This window comes from Hetaerina americana, unplaced genomic scaffold, assembly GCF_022747635.1.
Source record: "Hetaerina americana unplaced genomic scaffold, ioHetAmer1.1.p SCAF_12, whole genome shotgun sequence".
In the NCBI taxonomy this organism is placed as follows: domain Eukaryota; kingdom Metazoa; phylum Arthropoda; class Insecta; order Odonata; family Calopterygidae; genus Hetaerina; species Hetaerina americana.
The window spans coordinates 30,904,858-30,927,157 of record NW_027286292.1 but is presented as its reverse complement, the minus strand read 5'-3'; the positions used below and the strand labels follow the sequence as shown (position 1 = coordinate 30,927,157).

The following is a 22,300-nucleotide window of genomic DNA, read 5'->3' as shown; positions in this document are numbered from 1 at the left end:
CCCCCCCCCCTGTAATCTATGTCTAAATGATAGAATCTTCTCGATCGTCATAGCACAGTGATCATGAAAAATTGTCGGGCTGCTCCCATTCGGACTCATAGTCATGTATTCCGTTTTACAAGTTTCGTGCATTGCAATCCCCACTTTACTACACGTACAAGTACATGATTATGGGCTCACAAATGTGTATAAATATGCGGCGTTGAATGCTGAGTCCTCCCGCTTACAGTACCCTCTCACGGGTGATTAATATCATTCTCTTAACTATCAATTTTCGGATGATTTTTTCGCGTGTGAGCGTAGGTAGATTTCTGTAAAACCGAATCTATTTGTGCATTTCATTGCTATTTCACTGGGAGTTAATCCTTGTTCACTTCCTGAGCTTTACTTTTTTTAACCATCGAAACCTTCTTATTAATTTTTTCGAGAAACATTGGAATGTTTACTTTGAAAAGTTAATTTTTCTTCCGCGATCAAATTTTACTTGATTTGACAATGGAGAGTCATTTACTTTTTTAACGTGCACAATGAGCTCTGTGACGTTATCAGTACTCATCGGGCCACCATTTTTGTTCAAGGTAAAAAAGACCGAGATTTTTAGTTGAGAATACCTCATTTTATTTTCGCACGTTTTTTTGCCATTATGATAATCGCGCTCTATTAATCCTATACGACGGGCGCCCTCACATCAGCAGTTTTCTTATAACTTGTATAAAACTTAACCTTAAGGTTGACGGTGTACAAATGTATACACTCCAACATCGGCTTTACGTTATAGCCTAGCACTTACTGGGCTCTTAAGTGAATTTCACGTAAGAGAGGCAGTTATACTCTAAGAGGTAGACGGTACTCTAAGTCAGTCAGGTAAAGACGAAGGGTTTAAATCGCATATCCATAGTTTTTTTCACTGACAGCAAAAGGGCCTTATTTCTTGTTACAGCACCGCTAGCTCTCACGATTCCTTGGGGTACGCACGAGAAATGGAAATTGAAGGCTTCTTTGGAGGGCGCGCCTGGGGAATAGGATCGTCCCGGCGGATAAATAATGATTGACCTCGAGGCTACTCTGTTGCATTAAGCAGAAGGGCACATAAAATACGCACTAGGGAACATCATTAACCTTCCGTCCTCTTTTTTCTATTTCGGGTATTTCGGAATGTATGCCTGCTTCTCTATTATTTGACATTGAAAATTAAGAAAACAGTTGACGGATTTAGGTAATTAGAGTGATTATTTATGTAAACATTTCTAGCTCACGTATTTTTATGCCATCAATAGCAATAACTTCTAATTCTTCCGAGAGCGGTTTCGTACTCTTTCCATGCATTTGGTCATTTTAAAACGCTCTCCTTTAAGCCTAATTTACTCTGAAACCGTCAAACGGAAGACACATTGGTGTCTTTCATTGAATGATGTTACATGTTTGATTTCCTGGGGAATCCATGAACGCACTGGGAACTGGAATATACACCGGCATGCAGATCCTCGACAGATGAAGTGAAAGACTGTATAGTTCCTCAACAGGCTAGTGAATTTGATTTGTTACTCATCAAAACTTCTGGCGACACATTAAAATTACTTTTGCGTGGTTAGCCACAGTTGGAGATTTATTTTTGAAGTCAAAGTCCTTGTATTCAATATAAATGATTTACTTATTGAGGCAAACTTCGAAGTAATGAAAGTATATAATGATTTTGCATAAACTCATTTTATATGCATGTGTTGGTGTGTGTGCGCGCACACGCCCTCATTCAAAATATAATCATTTGAAAAACTTAATTTTCATGATCTTATTTTCTTTTTGTTAATTATATACAACTTAATTCCTAAATTTGTGAAGGAGCAAGAAGCATTACTGTGGGCAACGGAGGCGGCATTCTTAGAAGTTTGAGAAACCTTATATTAGACGGTGGAACGTTTCCACGAGTCCCATTCCCTTCCCCGGAAAAAGAAAAGATCATTCACTCATTCGTTTGTTTCGTGCTTGGGTTTCACGTCGCCAAATTCGGAACGATTTGTCAGGCCCTGGGCTGTTTTCCTCCCGCCTTCAATCCGTCACTTATCACATTCGCGACCCCCGGAGGGTGACGCCAAGTTGACCGGGAAGGAGAGGTCGGGGTCGGAAGTCGCCGCTGCGCTTACCTGATACACGTGCGGGAGGTGCCTGCTACCGGCTGACGCTCTCGTTTGGATCTCAGCCCTAGGCTTCCTTATGTTTCTTCCCTCCTGCTTCAGAATTCTCGTTAACGGCTGTTACGGTATCCTTGACAAAAAAAATTAGAATCAAGTTCTTCGGAAACTAAATGACAGAGAGTCATAGATTACTTCACAAATTTGGTGTTGTGGATGTGTCGGAATGTGATGTCAATGAGCTCAGTGCTCAAATCCAGGTCGTCGGCGCCGCCGGGAGGGGAGTTCGGGGTGGGTGGTGCTCGGCGGTGGTCGTAATGATGGCCGACGTCTTGACATGAATGAAGCGAAATCAAGGGTGACATCATAAAAGAAGGTTCGTCGCCCACTTCTCCATTTTCAGTCATCTCGCCCTCAACAGTCATCCGAAAGTCACCGCGCCGTGCCCTGGATTCCTCGGATTGACGGAGCACGAAAAAAACAGGCTCGGTCATGATTACGAAGTCTGAAGATTAATTAAACGGGATTATTATAATAAAATGGGGGAGTGGTAAAATGCCCAGTAATGCTGTGCGCGTACATTTGGAATTCACGATGTAGGAAATTAAATTAACGGACGGTCATGCACGGGAACGGGTGTGCCTTTGGTTCTAAAATCGGCTTTCGAGCTCATGGGAAACACTCGGATTCCAACAGCAGGGTGGACATGGCCGCCGCTGGTTTCTAGGTTGTCGTTTGCGTAGGGATTTCTTTTTCCGACCGATTTTTCTTTCTTTTTTAAATAAGCATGCCCCTTTTGATGTAACAGTGATTTCTTGCTTTCTCTTGGCCCACTATCTCTGATATTTTCGGTGATGTGGAGTGTGTTAACGTAATCGAAAATCCTAAAAATATTAAAAACAATTTTTGCGCGGTGTTATTGCAGCTAAAATTATCTTCGCGGGATCAAACTCGGGGTTTCAAGTGCATGAGGAAATAAAGGAAATACATGTAGAATGGCTGGTGGCCTACCACCCCCTACCACATGTCCTTGCGACGGCTTGCGGGGTGTTATGTAGATGTAGAAATGAAGAATCATATATATCCATCGTTCTTCTCGGTTCATATTTTAAGTTCACCTAAAATTGTGTAAATGGACACTCATTTTTGGATTGGTGGATGTCTTATAGTAGTTTAAATGCCATAGCGAATATATTTTGCCTAGGGAAACGGTACTCCTCCGGCTGTATAGCTGGAAGTTTAGGTTAGCGGCCTTTTTTCTTTCTACGTCATTTTATGAATTACGCTATAGAATGAATTTACGATTTCCTATGGTATGAAATGTTTACTGGAAATGCCTTTCAATGAATTAGCCTCGAGCGACGTTGCTTTCACCTTATGACTTTCAGAATGTTCTTCTGGATGGGCTACAGACTAGGGTTATGTTTTGCCGGACCGTGGAAGTACGGTTAAATATGTCATGTTCTTCACAGTAACCACTTATGAGCACGAAATTAGCACTTATGTATAAAGTAGCGCGTCGCTCAAATGAATTGGTTAATGTACGATATTTCAGTCTTAAGCTCCATGCAGTTCTGTCCTCTCTTCATTCCGTCCAAAATGGTTATTGTTTCACTCCCTCTTCGGCACTCATAAAACTTCATCTTCCATAGCAGCCTTCAATATCTCAGTGTCTCTCAAATTCCCCTCCATATACTTTTCTACCTTATTTCAATCTCTCCCCGAAACCTTTTCTTTTCCCTTAGGCAGCCTCACACTTCCCCATTCGTCTGCCACTCCGTTTATTTTCTTTATCCTTCTTACCTGCATCTCAAAATTGTCCCAGCTTATATTGACTGATGTTTTTCACTGACCAGGTCGTATCACATATGCCTTCGTAACCATTCGCAAGGCTGGAATGAGACTCATCTCTCTGGCTCATGTTTATTTGTTGTATATGAGGATCAGAAATGTACATTATAATCAGGATACGATGGGCATCCCATACCCTTCCTAACCCAAAATTGAACTGAAATTAATTGTCATTTGCTTTCTTCGACAACTATTCCTTGATGATCATTGGTAATAACTTGGCGCAAAATGGAAATTAGCATTACTTGTGCATATTTTCTCGCAGTTTACTTTTCTCTGTAGACTCAAAGGAGACTTATCCAGGACCCCTTGCCAAATTCTGACACCTCCATCAGAAATACAGCGTCCTCGGTATTTAGAATAACGCGAAAATTTGATCAGGCTCCCAAAATTATTCATAAAATCTCCTAACTATTTTCGCACCACTGAATAGGTCATCACTGAATACGTCGTTTGCACCATGTTCACCTAAAAGCTGCCGAAAATGGCTTATGTTTTCACATTTCTTCTCCAAAATAAAAAGTGCACAATATCCTTCCATGAATTTGTTCAGTGGCGTCAGGAATTCAATTAGGTTAAGTCATAATATCTTCCGAACAGAAAACCCCTTTGTGAACCTCCCCCCTAAAATTTGCCCAGGATTAGCTGCCAGAGTCTCAGTCAATTTGCCAAAACATTTTTCTTAGTATGATCAAAGGAAAACCTGGTTTCTAATTTTGATATGTACCCTGTACCACCCTTTCCCTTGTTCAAAAATAAAAATGCATACCAATAATTCCAGGTAGTTTAATTAAAGTGGGATACCGATATTTCTCAACACTAATCAAGATTTTAATCCCGTTCTTAACATAAGTGAGCTAATCTTGAAAAATATTCGCCTAATTATACCAAACAAAAAGGTTTTTTTCGTTTACTTAGTTATTATTTTTCTAAGACTTGTTTTACAAAGGCAAAACAAATTGACTCACAGTGGTAGGCAGAGTACATTCGTGGCTGTTCATGATAACAGGAGTTGGAAATTTATTATTCTTTGCGTATGAGATTTCGTTGCTCCCTGTTAATTTCTCCATGACACTTCTTATATTATTGAAGTTCTAGAGACATAAATAATTCATCGTAATAATTGTTCTAGCGCACTCGTCACTGTTATTGGCTGGATTCGCTTTCCTTACTTTTGGTCACCAGCTGGTATAAATATTCAAAATGTTCTCGGAGCATAGAAGATTTGCCCGATTTGATAAGTGTACTTATTCGCATGACGCGGACTTTCCATGCTGAATCCACACGTAATAGAAGGCGCTTTTTCCGTTTTTCACTTCCAAGTAATATTATAGAATCATTTACGTTGCTCACATTGTGTGGGATGAGTGACGTCGGAACTTTGTAGGCGGCTGAGTGACGTAAAACCTGATGAATCAGCGTTGACCGTGCAGATGCTTTTGATTTTATATTATGCTTATTCTGCTGAAGTCTCTTGGTGACGCATCGAATAATTGCATCATAAAACCAATGGCGTGGACTCACGTGGTTCTGAAGCATTCTATACTCGTGATGTCGCCCGCCACTCCTTAGTGAGCGTCGATGGCGTAAATTCGTTGGAATAACTTGGACAGAACTATTATTCGTGATGGAAGAAAAGTTTCATTGGCTTAATGAGAAGGGCGAAAGTAAAAATAAAATCCCTCACGTTTTCCACATGTATAAAGCGTTCCCGCAATCTCGTCACCGTAAGTTTACTTTTAATTTAAATAGATTCATTCCTTCATTTTATTAAGGCGCGTCATTTCATCCATTAAGTAACGCTTCGGATTTAATTTCATATACACTATATATATGCATATGATATATATATATGCATATATATATATGCATATATATATGTGCATATATATATATATATATATATATATATATATATATATATATATATATATATATACATATGCATATGAGTGTATGTGGGTCGCGGTAGTCCAGTGGGTAGAGCGTTGGACTGCTGACCAGAGGGTCCCGGGTTCGGTTCCTGGGCAAGGCACTCTGGGCACCTGCAGCTCCACCCAAGCCAAAGTGATTTTTCGGGTACCAGGTCTTCCTGGGGAACCATTACCGGCACAGGGAAAGGAACTGGCCCCCCTACCCTGATGTGTGAATTTCACGCGCCGGACAGGGCTTAGTACTGGGTGAGCTCACCTTCCAAACCGACCTTCGGGTTAATTACTTCTCTATCTTCCGATGAAGACGGAGTAGAATTCCGTCGAAATTATTAAGAAATAACGTGTGAGTGATCCTTTTTTTGTGTTTCTATATTGTTTGTTCCTGTGTAATGTACTCATTGCTTTAGCAGACTGCTAAAATCATAGATTTGGAATTTTTTTCGAATTCTTGCGGAATATATCAGCATTAGAGTGGTAAATACTGTATATATGGGATAGTTTTTCAGAAAATCATTATTATGGTTCTTTAATGTGACAATAATGTTTTGAAAAATTGTTCATTCAAGTTGAAAACCGTTAGAATATCGTGATATCTGCGTGAATCGGGCGCTTAAATTTCCACGATGTCAAAATTCCAGTTTAATAAGGCACATCATCAATTTCTGTCGCATTGAATAATTGCATCATCCCCATTAATCTCGCTGAAAGATATCGTCCTACCTGGTGCCTTTTAATTAGGTTTGGTGTTCTTCACAGGTTTATTCTCCATACTGTCGCATGCTTGCAAGTCAACTTTACCTTGATTGTACTACTACTTAAACGTGCATGAACCCCCACTACCCAAAGTCCTCTCTCCTCCTCCGTTGAAATTCTCTTCCGTGTAACAATTTGTCATATTCCTAGGAATAAGCAGCTTCTTGGTGTGCATATTGGGTTTTTGCATGATGCTTATTAAGAACTTTATGAAAAAAGAAAAAAGAGACCACAAGCAATATATTGTTTGTTCATCCTCATCTTGTCCTGAGCGCTGATTCAACAAGGGATTCTTTGTCGTTCCTACAAGTATTTTGAAGTGGTCCTTACTTACTTCTCCCTCTTGTGGTCTTCTATCCCTCTTTTCTTGTGTTTAATCCTCGGCCATACTGTTTCCTGGCTCTTCCACCTTCTACGGTGCGTGTAGTACGTCCTTCAATAAAGCAGCATTTCTCTGGATGCTTGCAATTACTTCACTGTTTTCCACCGACTCTAATTTAATTTTCTATGATCGTGGCCCTAGGAAGATATTTTTTATTAATCTTTCCTAATTCCCGGACTAATCTAATTTGCCGTTGCATCAATAAAGAAGAGAAAATAATGTATTCGAAATATAATTTAGCCTCGATTCTATCTACTCTTTTCCTTCAGATAACAAGTACTTCGGGAGCAGAGAGTCGGGGAAGAATGGAGTCCACCTCCGCTAAGGGCTGGTAGTCAAACGGTGAAAAAGTGTCTCCCGCGTCGCAGGCCAAAGGATTCCTCTGAAGGACACTCAGAAGAAGGAAAACAATATTCTGGCGCGCCGTGAGAAATCAAGATTAGAGCAGCGGCACTCCGAGGGGCAATAACATCATCCCCAGGTAAGCGGCGGAGTGGCGGGGACCCTCGGAGAGGACGGCCTCCTCCTCCGTGGTCCAGAAGACCTTTTGAACGTTAAATATAGATCTTTTCCTTTCCTTTTGAGTTTGTCGTGTTTTATCGAATCCGCGGAGGTAGGTGTAGGTGTGCCACGCGCAGTGAACCGGGGTTTTCGTCAAATTTGGATGTGCGTCATTCGGACTCGCGCTTCCTGATTCGTTCGTTTCTCTTCGATTTCCGTCATCATGCTTTTCATTCCGTGCGTGAATACTCTCGCACTCTTTGATATCGATATCAGCGCCGGGTTCGTAATGTTTAAATGACCCATACTCCATGCATGTTTGGGTAAAGCACAAGCGTTGGTTATTTTATTGTATTAACAAATCCTCTGCTTGACGCCAAAATCCAAATTTGGAAAAGACATTAGTAGAAGTAGGCTCAGGGGAGGCGGCCGACAGCTGAGTTCATTTGCGTGATGGATGGGAAAGGACGGAGTGTGGAGAGAAACCCGGCGTCGGAATTAGCTTACTCATAACGAAAGGTGCCTCGGCCGATGCGCGTCGTACTCACACAAAGTGCTCTCCACTAAGAACCTCAATTAGGGATCAGGATACCACTGAATAAATATCTGCCGTCTCCAGGATTTGAACGCGGGCCGTCTGGGTGGGAAACCAGCACGCTAGCCACCCACTCCCCGAAAAGAAATGACAATCCCGGATTAATTTTTCTCTCCTCCTACTCCCTTCCCTCCTCAACATTCGTCTTTTTTATCGTCTTCGCTGGCTTTTTACTGGTCGGGATTTGAAACATATGCTTATAGGGGATGCCCTCCGGCCCGGAAGACCTGGAAAACTCAGATCTATTGGGAAACTGAGAGCATTCAGATTATTTGGTGGGTGTTCCTGAAAAATCGGAATATGAAACATTTTTACTTGGAAATAATCCCTGCCTGTATTTTTTGTTGATTTCGAGACATGCTACTGATCCTCACCTAGGTATTTGTACTTTGTCAGCACTTCGACCTCCATTGAGAGACATTGAACTGAGATGGCACGGATTGTGATAGTTGATACTTTGCGTGAAAAGAAGTGCCCAAAAGATTTCACTCTCCGAAATATTTTTTTCATGATCTATAATTTTTATTCATTTTTCTTTTCGAATTTTATGCTCTCTCTGATTTCTGATTATTCTCCTTATACGTCTAGCTGTTAAGGGGCGGTTTTCATTTCTATTTGAGCGATTTTCGGTCTTCGCGTTGATGGATGAGAATTATAAATTATAATGTGTCTGAAATTATGCTGCCGTCGTCAATCGCTTTTGTTGCAGTGCGGTTTAATTGAAACTCCATATAACTTTTTATGGTATTGGTTTTATACCTGGAAAAACTTGTTCCTTAAAGGGAGCAAATTTCATATAAATCTGAATCTTATCTTTTGAAATTTTTGAGCAATTAATTCAGTTTTCCGCAAGAATGGAATGCCAAAACCCCTGCTGCAGAAGATGATGGAATATTTTGGCGGTTTTTAATGCTCTTACCCTCAAGTAGCTGACACCGCGAGTCGGAGACGAACGGGCTACATCGTATGTTTCCGAAAGTCGAGGGAATTTGATCAAGGAAGAATCAGTTTCAAGGTACCCGAGCAGCGGGGTCGGCTCCAATTAAGCTCATACGAATGGAGGTCCGAAAATGTGTGAAGCGTAGTGTCTTTGCTTCGGTTCCTTCCAAATGGAGTCGTCCCTCACTCCCTCTCACCTCTCCCCCCCCAACCCGGCTAACCCGCCCCCCGTCTTTCCTCCCCTCGCCAACCCTCCTGGGGTTGAACGGTTCAAAGGTCGCCTCACCACCCCCCCTTGCTTGAGATGACGGCTCTTCCCGTGCCATGAGCCTCTCCCTTAGGAAAAGTAGGGATTCCCTTCCTCGCCCTCTCCTCTTTGCCCTCAACCACCCACCCCTCCACCATGCCACCACCCTCCGCTCACCTTCCTCCCTCACTCCAGTGCTTCCCTCGCCCTCGCTCGCTATTTCAACAGCACTCGTTCACTCCATCCTTTCCGCGACTCGAGCGCAAAAGGTGTACCGGCTCACATTCATCTCTGTTTTCTCGTTTGATATTGTGGCGTGAATCGAGGGGTTTTGTTTGGCTTCCCCGACCTCGCCTTCAATAATTGGAATGCCGTGCATTGGTGGAAAATGTAATCGGTGTCGCGTTATCCAGCTGTCCAACCACTGTTGGCGCAAGAGGGCCATCTATTCTTTTTCCGCCAGCCTCCTTGAGGTGCGTATTTTCTTCGCCTCTTGTCGCAGAACTTCAAGGATACACTGGGCATGTTATGCCTCTTTTTGTGATTTAGAATTCGAAGAAATAGGTGAGGAGTTCGCGTCACTTAAGATTTGGCTAGGTGACAGGTATCCTCGTGATAAATATTAGCACCTGCTTCTAACGCACATATTTTTTTATAGAATAATAATAAGTCAAAGCTTCAAACACTTAATTTTTGCTTTGTATTTCGTTTATTTGACAACATATTTTATATCGTGCAAACTCGGACGGTAATTTTACTTTAGTTTAAAATGTTATTCAGATTCATTCGACCTGATTACGGTGTTGACTGTATTATACGATACGCACGGCCGCGTTGAAATGGGACGAAGCGTTTTGAAATACAATTTTTGCAACAAGTGCTGAAATAAAGAGTACTAATTGGCATCACTAATTTATGGTTACCTTTGGCGAACGCATTAAATTATTATTTCTTCAGAGAAGTTAGTCAATCTAAAAAAAATAAGGGAATTTCTCCCGAAGGGGTTCTCTAATTTGGTCAGATGGATATTGTAGAGTTTTAATAAGAACTCTGCTCAGTGTTTCTTTTGTATTTTAAAGGGAATTGTGCGTCTTTTTTCTACTCATTCACCTCATTCAAGGTTTTTTATATAAATGCAGATGCGCTGTAGGGAAATGTTATGAGGCGTTCTCAAGTTTTTTTGAGACTTAACCTAAATGCATAGGAAATGCGTATTTTTTCGCATAATTTACCTTTTCCATTGCATCTGGGGAATGAACCCCTTCAGCCTGATGCTTTGTAGCCAAAATTATGGTTTGACTGTTTTTGGCTCGAGTTAAACAATTATGGCGTTCCATGGAGGTTACGCCGTGGAAGTCGAATCGATGTGATTCATATGGCGGAGCGTGATTCTCTTGTATTTTGAGCAATTGAGTGTCTTGTTTTTTTTTTAATTTTAACTTTGACATTGAACTTGGCCTATGTTTACCGATCATTAAAAACGGATTCACATTAGATGCACATATTAGATAGGCAATAATTGTGTATTCTACTCCTGGATGAAGGTAGCAGTCAGTTTGCGGAGTGCTTAAGTAGTGTTAGGGGGGAATCACCGCGGCACTGGAACGTTTGGCTGCTTATTTAGAAGGTGCCGTACTAGGCCGTGATTACATTTAAGGTTTCCTCAAGAAATTTAATAGAGGCAGCTGTGGACGATTAGCAGAGGTAGGATTTTTGAGGAGAATATGGATGCTACTTGTTGTTTTAGGCGGTTCTTGACATGAGGCAGCCTTCCGAAGTGATTTGTAGACACAATATTCAAACATTAAAGTAGCACTTCCTCTGGTCCATAGTGGAGATCACCTCGTCATATATCTAATCGGTCGAGAAACTACATTGATATTCTTGAGAGCATAAATGAGCTAGCATTTTTGTTATTAAGTGTTGCAACACGAGAAGTCATGAGATTTTGCCAGGAAAACGATCCCTGTCGGTGTTTTTAAAAATTATATTCACGCCATCAGGAGGATAAAATATAATTCGAAATGTTTCTTTTTTAATTTACTGAAAATAACTTTCATTTAGGGCATTTCTTTAACCAGAGCCCTAGATATTCTAATACATGGTTTTGTGTTTTATACTACCTACCCAGTACTTTCAGGAAATTCTCCATGCTAAGAATTTGGGAGCTGACCACGTTTATCACTTACCCAATGTTATCTTCCACGTTGTGTTTGTTGAAAAATGAGTATTGAGTTTAAAGAAATTCTTGAAAGGAATCTCCAATACATTATTACAAGAATTACTTCTTCTTCCTGTGGTAATTTTCATCACGAATATCATCTACGCTGTCGTAATATGGTGATTATTAAGCATAATATTTTTTTACTTATTTTAAAAGTTTCTTTCGCTGTCTTATTTAGTGAAAAGCTCATCAAATCATTTGTTTTTGTTCGCACCAATCTACAATAATTGTTTTGTCCCTAGTATTGCTTGATCTTTCGGTATTGGCAGTCAATATATAACCGAGGAAACAGATTTCTTTTCAGAGAAAATCGTCACCTATATTGATGTATATATTTGAGATAATCATTGTTCACAATGTACAGGTCCACATTTATGTCCAGAGAATTCCAGTTCAAAATAGCAAAATAAAAATCCCTTCCTTTGTTACATATTAGTGATCTTCAGACATTTATTAAACTTGAAGGTCCATAGTTAACATGGATATCGATGGATCTAAGGGGAAACTTCAGCGACAGAGAAAGGATTTACCTTAGCCATGGGCAAATTAAAGTATGTTCACTGTAGACGATATTTGGTGTTAGTGGTCCTTTCAGTGCGCTGGGTCGTCTCAAATCTAAACGGTTATTATTGTGTTTTTGAATGAGTCCTAATATTGACTAACCACCTATGTGTTTCCAATTTCCCCGCTCATTTCCCAAGAACAATTAATTTCTTTTTTTTCATTTTTATTTAGCCTCTTTGGCAACACTAAGAACCACTGTCGACGAAATAGCCCACGCATCGCCATGTGAAATTTTTTTATCGAAATTGATTTCGATATTTTGATAGCTGTCAGTGGATAAGTTGCAGCAGTATGTTTATCCGTTAAGTATTTATACTTGATACTCTGCATGGGTCACCATTCTCCGTGTTTTATTAATTATGGTTTAATTTCAATTTCTTGTTTAAATTTTGTCGTAGCGTTTGCAGTGATAGTAAAATATTGCCCTAGGGTTATGAGAGGCATAATATAAACAGTTATGATAGTAATCGGCTATTTAGCGGAAATAATCGATGTCGCGAAGGTGGTAATTTCGAGCGAAGGTATGTCGTACATCCGTTTGAGGGAACAATTATCGAATCGGCTGGTGTAGTCGATTTGAAGCGATTTGCGGAAGGTACTGAGTTCTCGGATTTCAATTCTCTTCACGCATCCGTTCTTATCTGTCTCTCTTTATGAACTCATTAATATACAACGGAATTGTTATGCCAGCCGTTAATTAAATAAATTAATAATACCCAAGTTGTCCATTCAGACAAAACGTGAATGTCCCTCTGCCTTCAATTACCTATGACTCCTTTCAGGCCAAATGTTTATTTATAAAAATGTAATGCTTTTCTGCTCAATAAAGTAGGAGACTTATGTTCTGATATTGCGATTCGCACTTTGCCATCTTGAATTACCAACACGTTTAGTGTTTCTAGATTTTAGGATTCAAATTACGATCTTCAGTTTGAATGAAATATTTTAAACAATAGTGTAAGATATACCCATTGGTTTTCAGTGAAGAATCGCGTTTCTCTAGACTCAGGAGTTATTTCAATATAACAAAAATTACATAGGTTAAGTTTATCGAGAATTAAAGTTAAGGATATCAAGAATTAATTGAATGACTTTAGCCATTACCTACCTCCCGTAACGTAATCTTATTTTTTATCCTATGTGAAGCCATTAAGTAGAGCAATCTGAAAAATATCCGTATTTTTTGGCTTGTTAAAACATTTTTTTAAACCATAGTACATCGCAGTATTACACCTAAATGGTATTCATTTCAGGAGCGGCCTGGGAACTAGGATTCATTTACTTTTTGTGATACTTTATGTTGAATAACATAAATGTTAGCCTTTTTATAAAAGTAATTATTCTATTATTGCAATTTTAAGGAAATCAACCCTAGAGTGTAATGCTTAGTATTAGTTGATACTTAGTATTCTCATGTGAGGATGAAATGACTATTGCTTTATGACGCAAATGCACTTAATGGAATATGGCCTCCGAAGTTTTCCTGAAATTGATGTTTTAATTATTCTGGCTTACTTCATATTTGCATGTCAATTTAACCAAACAAATTATCATATTGCTTTTAATTTAGTGTAATTGCATTGATTTGGGATATTTAATTCCTATCATCCCCGTAAATGGAAGTGTTTTAATATAGAAACGATTGTATAAATTATACGATATTATAATTGAATTTTTTTTAATCAGCTGCTGAACGGCATACCTTACGCTAATTAATAACAATGCTAAATATTTGAATTTACATTGATTTACCTGTGGCAGTTTTAAATTTTCTAGTGGGAATATTCTATGACACAAATGAGATGTTGAATTATCATTAAATCATAATACTTATCCATATTTTCATCTTAATATTTTGATTATGGAACCTAACATTTAGAATATGGATGCCATTATGTCCAAACTAAGGTTGTATTTTATTAATACGAGTTATACTTTAGAAAATTGTCCTAGTTTTCTTTTGTAAATGTTAGTATTGTTGACGCTGTGCTTGGTCACCTATGCTCCGTAACTTAGTCTTGTTACGGAAATATTTAATGATTTCACAGCTGACGGTTTTCTATATGACGACGTGATACGGTTAATGGCAATTGAATTTCGATAGATTTTATTGAAGATAGCAGGAATATGCACATGGACGAAGTTGACCAAGTAAACAGCTGTGGACAAATAAATGACGCTGTAAGAGTTTTGTTGTCATTCTGGTGATCATTTCCATAGAATTTAATCATCAAAATTTTCAAGATATAATGAGTAAAAAGAATACATATTTGAACGCGGAAATCATGCTTGGATAAATCCTTGATGATATTTTTGGCGATGGATGACTATTTCATCGAAATTTAAAAGCTATCTCACTTGCCCTAAATGAATTCTCTCTTAGCCATATTTGCATTAAAAATACGAAGGAAAATAAATCGACAGAAAACGATGGAAAAATGAATGAAAAATAAAATTGACAACCCCAATTGGAAAATAGTATTAATTTTAAAACCACCGTTGGCAAAGGATTATTTATTGCAATTTGTATTTGGAACTCCTACGTTCCATCACTTGTGTATGTTGTACTAGGCTGCGGGGATTTACGGAATGCAGAAAGAAATTTTTAGTAGAAGGTATTTATTTTACTTTGCTTGCTTCTTCGGCATTGCTTAGGAATTACAATCTCCCGTTGAGTTCTCAAGTATACGCATTATTATTGCGTGTCTGTGTATAACATTTCATCTATAAAATCCAAGTGTACCAGGTTCTTTTGTGCCGTCGAGATTTTAACTGCTCTTTCAGCTGGCTTATCATCAGATTCCAAAGATGAATTTCCCCCTATCTAAACGCTATGAGCTATTTCTTCTTTGAATGCTTATAAGCCCGGATCACTTATATCAACTTGAAGCCAGTCCTAAAATTTTTAATCATCAAGGATATAGTCCCTACACTCCACAAAAGTTCCCGTTAATATTAAAGAGGAAATCCTTTGAAGTGGAAATCAACCATCTTTTCGTATACCTTTTACCGCTAAATTGTAAAAATCGATTGTGTAAGATCCCTCCGTGAATTAACCAAGTCAAAGCACGAAGATTTCAAATTATATTTTTTGATGCTCGTTATTGTTCTCTGTCCCCTGCTGTCTTAAATATCATCATGACTTGACTCTAGCGCTTCTAAAACTTGAATCAGATGTTTATCCTGTGTAACCTCTTGCTAGCAATAAGTTCTCCCAGACCCATTAGCTGAAGTAACGAAGTTGTATTGCTGGGTAAAGTAAGGCGCCTTATCATAACATCCCCGCAGCATAAATTGTCAATGTCAGGATGGGAGGGGACATTGTCCAAAATCGAAAGTGCTTTTAACTCATCCTTTGAAATACCCATGACATCGACGTGGTATTCCACAACTTCGGGAACTCTTCCGTTTTGACAACTATGCTAAACCACGCATTTGCCGAATGCCTATAAAGTAAAGGGAGTTCATTAATGATTTGCCACAGAGGGTGGGGTTGTAAAAATATTCCCAGAACTCGACTTGTGGCTACTTTCTGCACTAGCCCACGGAAGTACATATATGGACCCTTTACTTTTTGATTTTTCGTACAGTAACTTTTGATTCAATTCGTAAAGCCTACGGTTTTTCTGGAAATTCTCTGCATTACATCTCCGTTTCAACCAACCACTACTGGAAGTGAAGTTTTCTACACATATAGTCCCTCTGGTTGGTAGTCCACTCTCTCTCTTTCTTTATCTTTGTTTCCATCTACGATGACTATCTATCTTTCCTCGTTTGTCTCACATAAACTCCTATATCAGAGTCTTCAACATCCCGTCGCCACTCAATAACCTATTCATCCATTTTTTCCGTCTCCGTTGGATTACTATCGGTAATCCCCTTTCCTCCCATTCCATACCTATCGCTTCCCTATTTGTTTTCCTTCCTGTCCACTTAACCTTCTCCGTACCCACATTTCAGAAGTCTCCAATCTATGCATATAATCCTGCTTCAGTGACAATGTTTCCGCGCCGTACGTAACTACCCTCCATCTCAAAGTTTTAAAGATCCTTTTCTTAACATCCTAACTAAAAACCTTCCGAGATAAATTAACTGTTCCACCTGCGTACTCAAGTTTTCGCCCTCCTATTAATTATAAGGTTAACTGAGCCTTTCTCTTCCTGGAGCACCGTTTAATCTTTGTTTCTTTAACCTTTATTCTTATCCCTTATTTATCGTACTGAATTTCCAAGTCACGCAGCAATGCTTATAACCCCTTGACTGACTGACAAACTGAAGTCTGATCATCAGCAAACCTGAGTTTATGAATTCCCCACCGATTTTCATTCCTATATCCAGTACTTCTTTCCTTGCTTCTTTAATCATTTCCTCCACATATACGTTGAGAGGCGCAGGTGATGATGGACAATCCTGCCTAACTCCTCTTTCTAACCCTGCCCATCCAGACTCTCCATCCCCCACTCGTACCTGAGCTGTCTGGGATATGTACAAGTTACGGATTAATCTCCCTTTCCTCCAATCTACTCCTATTTTCTGCAGTACATTAATTACTTTTTCGAAATGCACTCTATCAAATGCCTTTTCAAAATCTACGAAACAGGCGAATACATCCTGATTTTATTCTATGGTCCTCCCTATGAGTGATCTCATTACTGCAATGGTATGCTTCTCCCCATCCTGAACCCTGATGAACTGGGAGGATATGGCCTGATTTCATAGCCACATCGCTTTGATTGTCGGTATCGCCGTAACCGCGATTGCAATTTGCGCCGTGTTTGCTTCTGAACGTATTAAGAAGTCGTAGAACCCAGCGTGCGGGCACCTTTGACGCTTGCAGTTCTTCTGAATAATTTTATACACACTGCTGTAAATAAAATGTCTTATTTATGATCCTATAAATGGTTGCTCTTCTGTCTAATAGGATAAAGTCCTCCACTTTATTCAATACGGCGGCAAGGTCCGTGAGTGATGGTCTTCCACCTCTTGGATCATCTTTGATAGACATGTCGCCAGGTTGCAGATTCTGTTTCCACCTCACAATTGTGTCATACGACGGGTTATCATTTCAATTAATAGCCAACATTTCATCGTGGATTTCCCGGGTATTGTAACCTTTCAACTGAAGGAGCTTAATCATAGTGCGAGTCTCTATCTTCTGCTTACAGCGAGTTGCTTCAATTCACGTCTTCCTAACACAAAACAAATCAACATTAGTGGTACTTTACAGCATCATGTCCATAAGGATCAATAAATATGCGGAATGCATTTTGTCTCAGTTCTTGGTAATAATAATTTCAAAATTATACCTCATACATATTATATATATGTGCACACACACACGAGGGTGGTTTTAAAAGTTTCCGACCTAACAAAGATACAGGACATTTTCTGAAATGTTTGAGGTCGGAAACCTTTCAGACGCACATGGATGGTGTGTGTGTGTGTGTACACACACACACACCATCCATGTGCGTACACACACACACACACACACACACACACACATATATATATATATATATATATATATATATATATATATATATATATATATATATATATATATATGTATATATATATTTATATTTATATGTATATATATATATTTATATGTATATATATATATATACACACACACACACACGAGGTTCATCCGGAAAGTAGTACCCGTTCGTGCCGCATGAAGTGCTGACGACGCGAGTAGCCGCTGGACGAGGTCAGATAGCTTCAGTGGCTTGTCTGCCTTCTCTGAGCCAAGTTGCGTGACGCTAGCATTGCCTGTGTTGTTTCTGTGATTGTTTACAATGTTTAAAAAAATTGAGAACGCCGCCAGTTGTGAAGTGAGGGCAGTGATTAAATTCCTCAATGCAAGAAACGTTCGCCCATGTGATATTCATCGCCAATTAAAGGAGGTGTATGGAGACAATGTAATGGACGAGTCGTCTGTTCGGCGGTGGTGTCGCAACTTCAACATGGGGAGGGGGAACACACACGACGATGAGCGTTCGGGGAGACCGTCTGTCATTACAGACCAACTGGTGAGCTCAGTTGACGAATTCGTGAGGAACGATCGGCGCGTCACAATTGATGACATCTGTGAGCATTTTCCCAATGTTTCTCGAACAATTGTTCATGAAATTGTTAAACACCATCTGCATTATGCAAAAATTTGTGCAAGATGGGTCCCTCGCGTATCTCAATGAGCTGGCGGCGAAGGACTATGCAGCAGGAATACAGAAACTTGTCACACGTTATGACAAATGCCTTAATTTGCTTGGAGATTATGTTGAGAAGTAGTTTAAAGTATCCTCTTTCAAATAAAATTTTTTATGTTTGTTAATATTTACTTTTGTGTCTTTATTTCACGAACGGGTACTACTTTCCGGATGACCCTCGTATGTATATATATATATACATTCAAACACGAAATCCCGCCAAACGGCGAATAAATACTCATATATACAGAAACAGATATAAGGAAAAGGGATAGGAACACATATAAATCCCTTTTCCTTATATCTGTTTCTGTATATATGAGTATATATATATATATATATATATATATATATATATATATATATATATATATATATATATATATATATATATATATATATATATGTCCGGGGGGTAGAGCGTTGGACTGATGGCTGGAGGATCCCGGGTTCCCGGACAAGCCTCTGGGTACTTGCAGCTTCACTCAAGCTATGTGATTTTTCGGGTACCAGATCTTCCTGGGAAACCATAACCGGCACAATGAAAGGAACTGGCCCCCCTTCCCTGATGTGTGAATTTCACACGCCGTCGGGCTTAGTACTGGGTGAATTCTACCATCACCTACCAAATCGACCTTCGGGTTGATTACTGTGTTTAGCCTTTCCCGTGAATCGAACCCGGACAGTAGCCTGACGCTCTCCGTATCTCCATATTATGTATATGTATGTATACATAATTATATATTGGAAAACTTATATTCTTCAGCCTTGATATTTGTTTGTATGCATGTGTGTCGTCACTGCACAGAAGACACACATACTCTGTCTGTTTTTGTTTGGTCAGTTCTCATGATATTTAAAAAAATCATAGTCCAATTTAACTTTAGACATTCCTAAGTGAGAACTGAGTTCGAACCATCAAAACCGGCGTACTAAGCATAAATCTTCTCATCCCGCTTCCTCCTCCGCTGTAATTTCACTTGCGGCGACGGCGCAGCAAATACCCCATCGCCCGCAGGAATCGTCCCCGACGTCCCGCGCGTTGGTTCTCACTAATGAGTCCGTCCTCGAGAGAGAGAGACTCCCCCCTCGTTGCTTCTCGCCACGCCCCGTTCCTCCCACGTAGCCGAAGGAGCGACCATCCTTCCCCCCACTCAAATCCCCCCCCGCCTAAATCCTTCGCCGCTTCCATATCTCCCCCCTCGAGGGAAAGGGATGAGGGGGGGGCTGTTGTGCTCGTAGGCGGTGGAAGGCGTTCGCATCGCCGAGTACGCCCCCGCCTTTCGTCGCCCCTCTCCCTCCGCAACGCCCTACCACCATCACCACCGCACAGACACTACACACACCGCCAGAATCGAATGGGCCCCTCCACCAACGTGGGTGGTAGAAATATTAAAGGGTTACCCGGTCACGCGAGACTCTGAAATGTTTATTGTTTTCCACCAGGTTCCCTCCTCTTCTTGTGGTCCTTAGAGCTGCTTTCACACCCTCACCGAGGAGTATGTTTCGTACTGTCCCGTGAGTTCCTGACTTCACGTTCCCGGCCCCCCGCACCCACCTCCTTCGAGCTCCCAGCGCCTTCGCTTGCTTCGGTCTTTCCTGGTCAAAAAGTCAAAATATGTGCTACCCTTTTAAATACGCATTTTCTGGATAGTGCTGTGTTTTCCTGAGGTCTGGCGATTTACTTACTTATCTTGCACGTTTTTATTGTATTTGTGTGGAATCGGTGGGTTAATCGAGTTCGTACTCTTGGGCTCTAATGTTGAAGCGCCTTCTTGGAAAAATCGATTTTTTTACTGTGATTGAATCTTTTGGTACAAATGATGACCAAATGATGCTGATTCTCCTCCAGAAAAGTTTTATTACACGACCGATTTCGAGATATTATGTCATCTGCACCAGGAGGTATGTGTATTGGTCGTGTAAAAACTTTTATCTGTTAGAAAATTGTCACAATTCGTTCATCATAATGTTAAAATTCCACCATGTCAAATTCGAAGCTACGCATTTTGTTGTTATGGCACTAATGTTTCTTCACAGAGCAGTGAAAATTAGAATGCAGATTCTTCTTTTTTAATCTCTAGTATTATCCATTTCTCGGAATTTTAGGAAATAACATTTCCTTATCTCTTTTCTTGCGTGTCTTTCAACTAGTGTGAAGTAGTATTGCGAGAAATTATTCCTTGTTAACTACAATTCTTTACTAATTATTTTCCTATTTCTTTCTCTGTGGGACGATATGAAAAGATGATTATTAGTGGCCTAAATTGATAATTTATAAAAAGGTTATTTAATTTTTGCCATTTATGAATTAGCCACTCGTAAAATTCCTAATGCCTGGAAAAAAGGTAAATGTCCGCCAATAGTTACATGTATTGGCAATTAAAATAGTAAAGGGAGATATTTTGTATTTCCGCATTGATTTTAGTCCACTGCGATGAATTTATCTAAATGACTGGCACCAGTATTCAAGAGAATGGATAAATATTTTTCTCTACTCTCTTAATTCGCTGAAATTTTTTGCGATTCTTTACTGCAATTGTCAAGTATTTTGTAGTGATTGCGGTTGATTCCACGGGTGCTGTCGATTGATTAATATTGAGTGAGATCATTTTGTGAACCGTGTAACTTTTTTCACGAATTCGTTTGTTTTAGCCTCCAGGGGACGGGGCACGCACATCATGAGCATTAAAAGAGTGCTACACTTCAATTCAAGGGAATGGATATATATTTGCCATTCATTTGTATTATCACATGAGCATTTCGTAACAGTAGGTATCTTGTGCTCGACGGGCTAGGTCTTAAAATAATCCCAGGAAAACCCTTGTGTGGTTTAATTTTAAGTCCCAGTTTGTAAACTCAAATTATGTCGTGTAGTCAGTCACCTCCCGATCCCTTCGACCCCTTGACCCTCTCCTGTCACATTCTCACAGACGTTAACCTTTCCTCAGGGTCCTTAATTGCAATTAAATCATGGGTCGGGGTTGAATACGTGACGAAGCAACATGGTGGTCGGTTCTTTTTTAATTGAGGGTGGGACACATTGTAGAACGAGTGGCTCATGGTTCCATAACTCATTCGCTCGAACACCGATCTGTCGTTTTATCATAAAAGTTGCATGGAATACATTAACTGCCGTTTTATCCGGGATCGCTTTCCCTGTTTCTTTATCTCCTCCGGGTTTCCCCAATAGGTAAAGAATGTTCATTAAGGTCTTCCGGAGTGAAAGATATCCCCCGCAGTAATCACCCCGAAGATTGGTTTTGTGGGTTTGAGGGTATAGTTCATCTTAATCGACATTTCACGAATTACGGTGAAGATATCCCGGGAAGATCTGGTACACAAAATATCAAGCAGCTTGAGGAAAGGTGGGAGTAGTCGGAGATGTCACTCAGACTCGAACCGGGGCCTGGCGGTTAGCAAACCGTCTTTCATTTTTTGTTCATCATTTAAACTTTAAAAAAAATATCAAACATGCAATGTATTCCTTTTTTTCTCTACGTAGTCCAATAATGGTATTTAGAATGCCTCATCGAAGTTACAGGTCATCCCATCCCGTGGCGGAAATCGGAAAAGAAGTCTACAGATAGTGAAAATGGAAAGACTAGCATTTTGGCGTCCAAATTCCTACGTCACCTGAATTCTTGGAAATCCATGTGTTTGGATTGAGCGATACCAAAATGCCTCTGAATATCTCCGAGTCGCGCACCACGAACTTCAGCGCCTTCGCTTTTTCCCCGTGAGTGGTGAGGCCGAAAGGGAATTGTTGTCGTCCCCTTGGACTTTTCCTCGAAAAGAGTTCGGAAGATCCTTCTATATGTCATGATGAGGTGGAGAGGGGATGGAAGTTAGGTGTAGGCGGGCTTCCCGAGAGAGGAAGCTTTAAAGGGATTCCATAGATGGGAAAAAATTGGGGTCACACACAGGGATGCGCTAAGCTTTATTCTAACTGCTTAATGTGGTTGG

General features: G+C 40.0%; 1 protein-coding gene across 9 annotated transcripts in view; it reads left to right on the top strand.

Moving 5' to 3' along the window:
• Positions 1-22,300, top strand: part of PMCA (plasma membrane calcium-transporting ATPase 3) — a 514,945-nt gene that overhangs the window by 227,033 nt on the left and 265,612 nt on the right. For 8 of the 9 annotated variants that reach the window (XM_071582852.1, XM_071582851.1, XM_071582845.1 and 5 more), the window contains one exon: positions 7,319-7,530. The exons of the other annotated variant lie outside the window; for it this stretch is intronic. The gene's annotated coding sequence lies outside the window, so the exon portion shown is untranslated. The remainder of the gene's footprint in view (positions 1-7,318; positions 7,531-22,300) is intronic. 9 annotated transcript variants of the gene reach the window in all.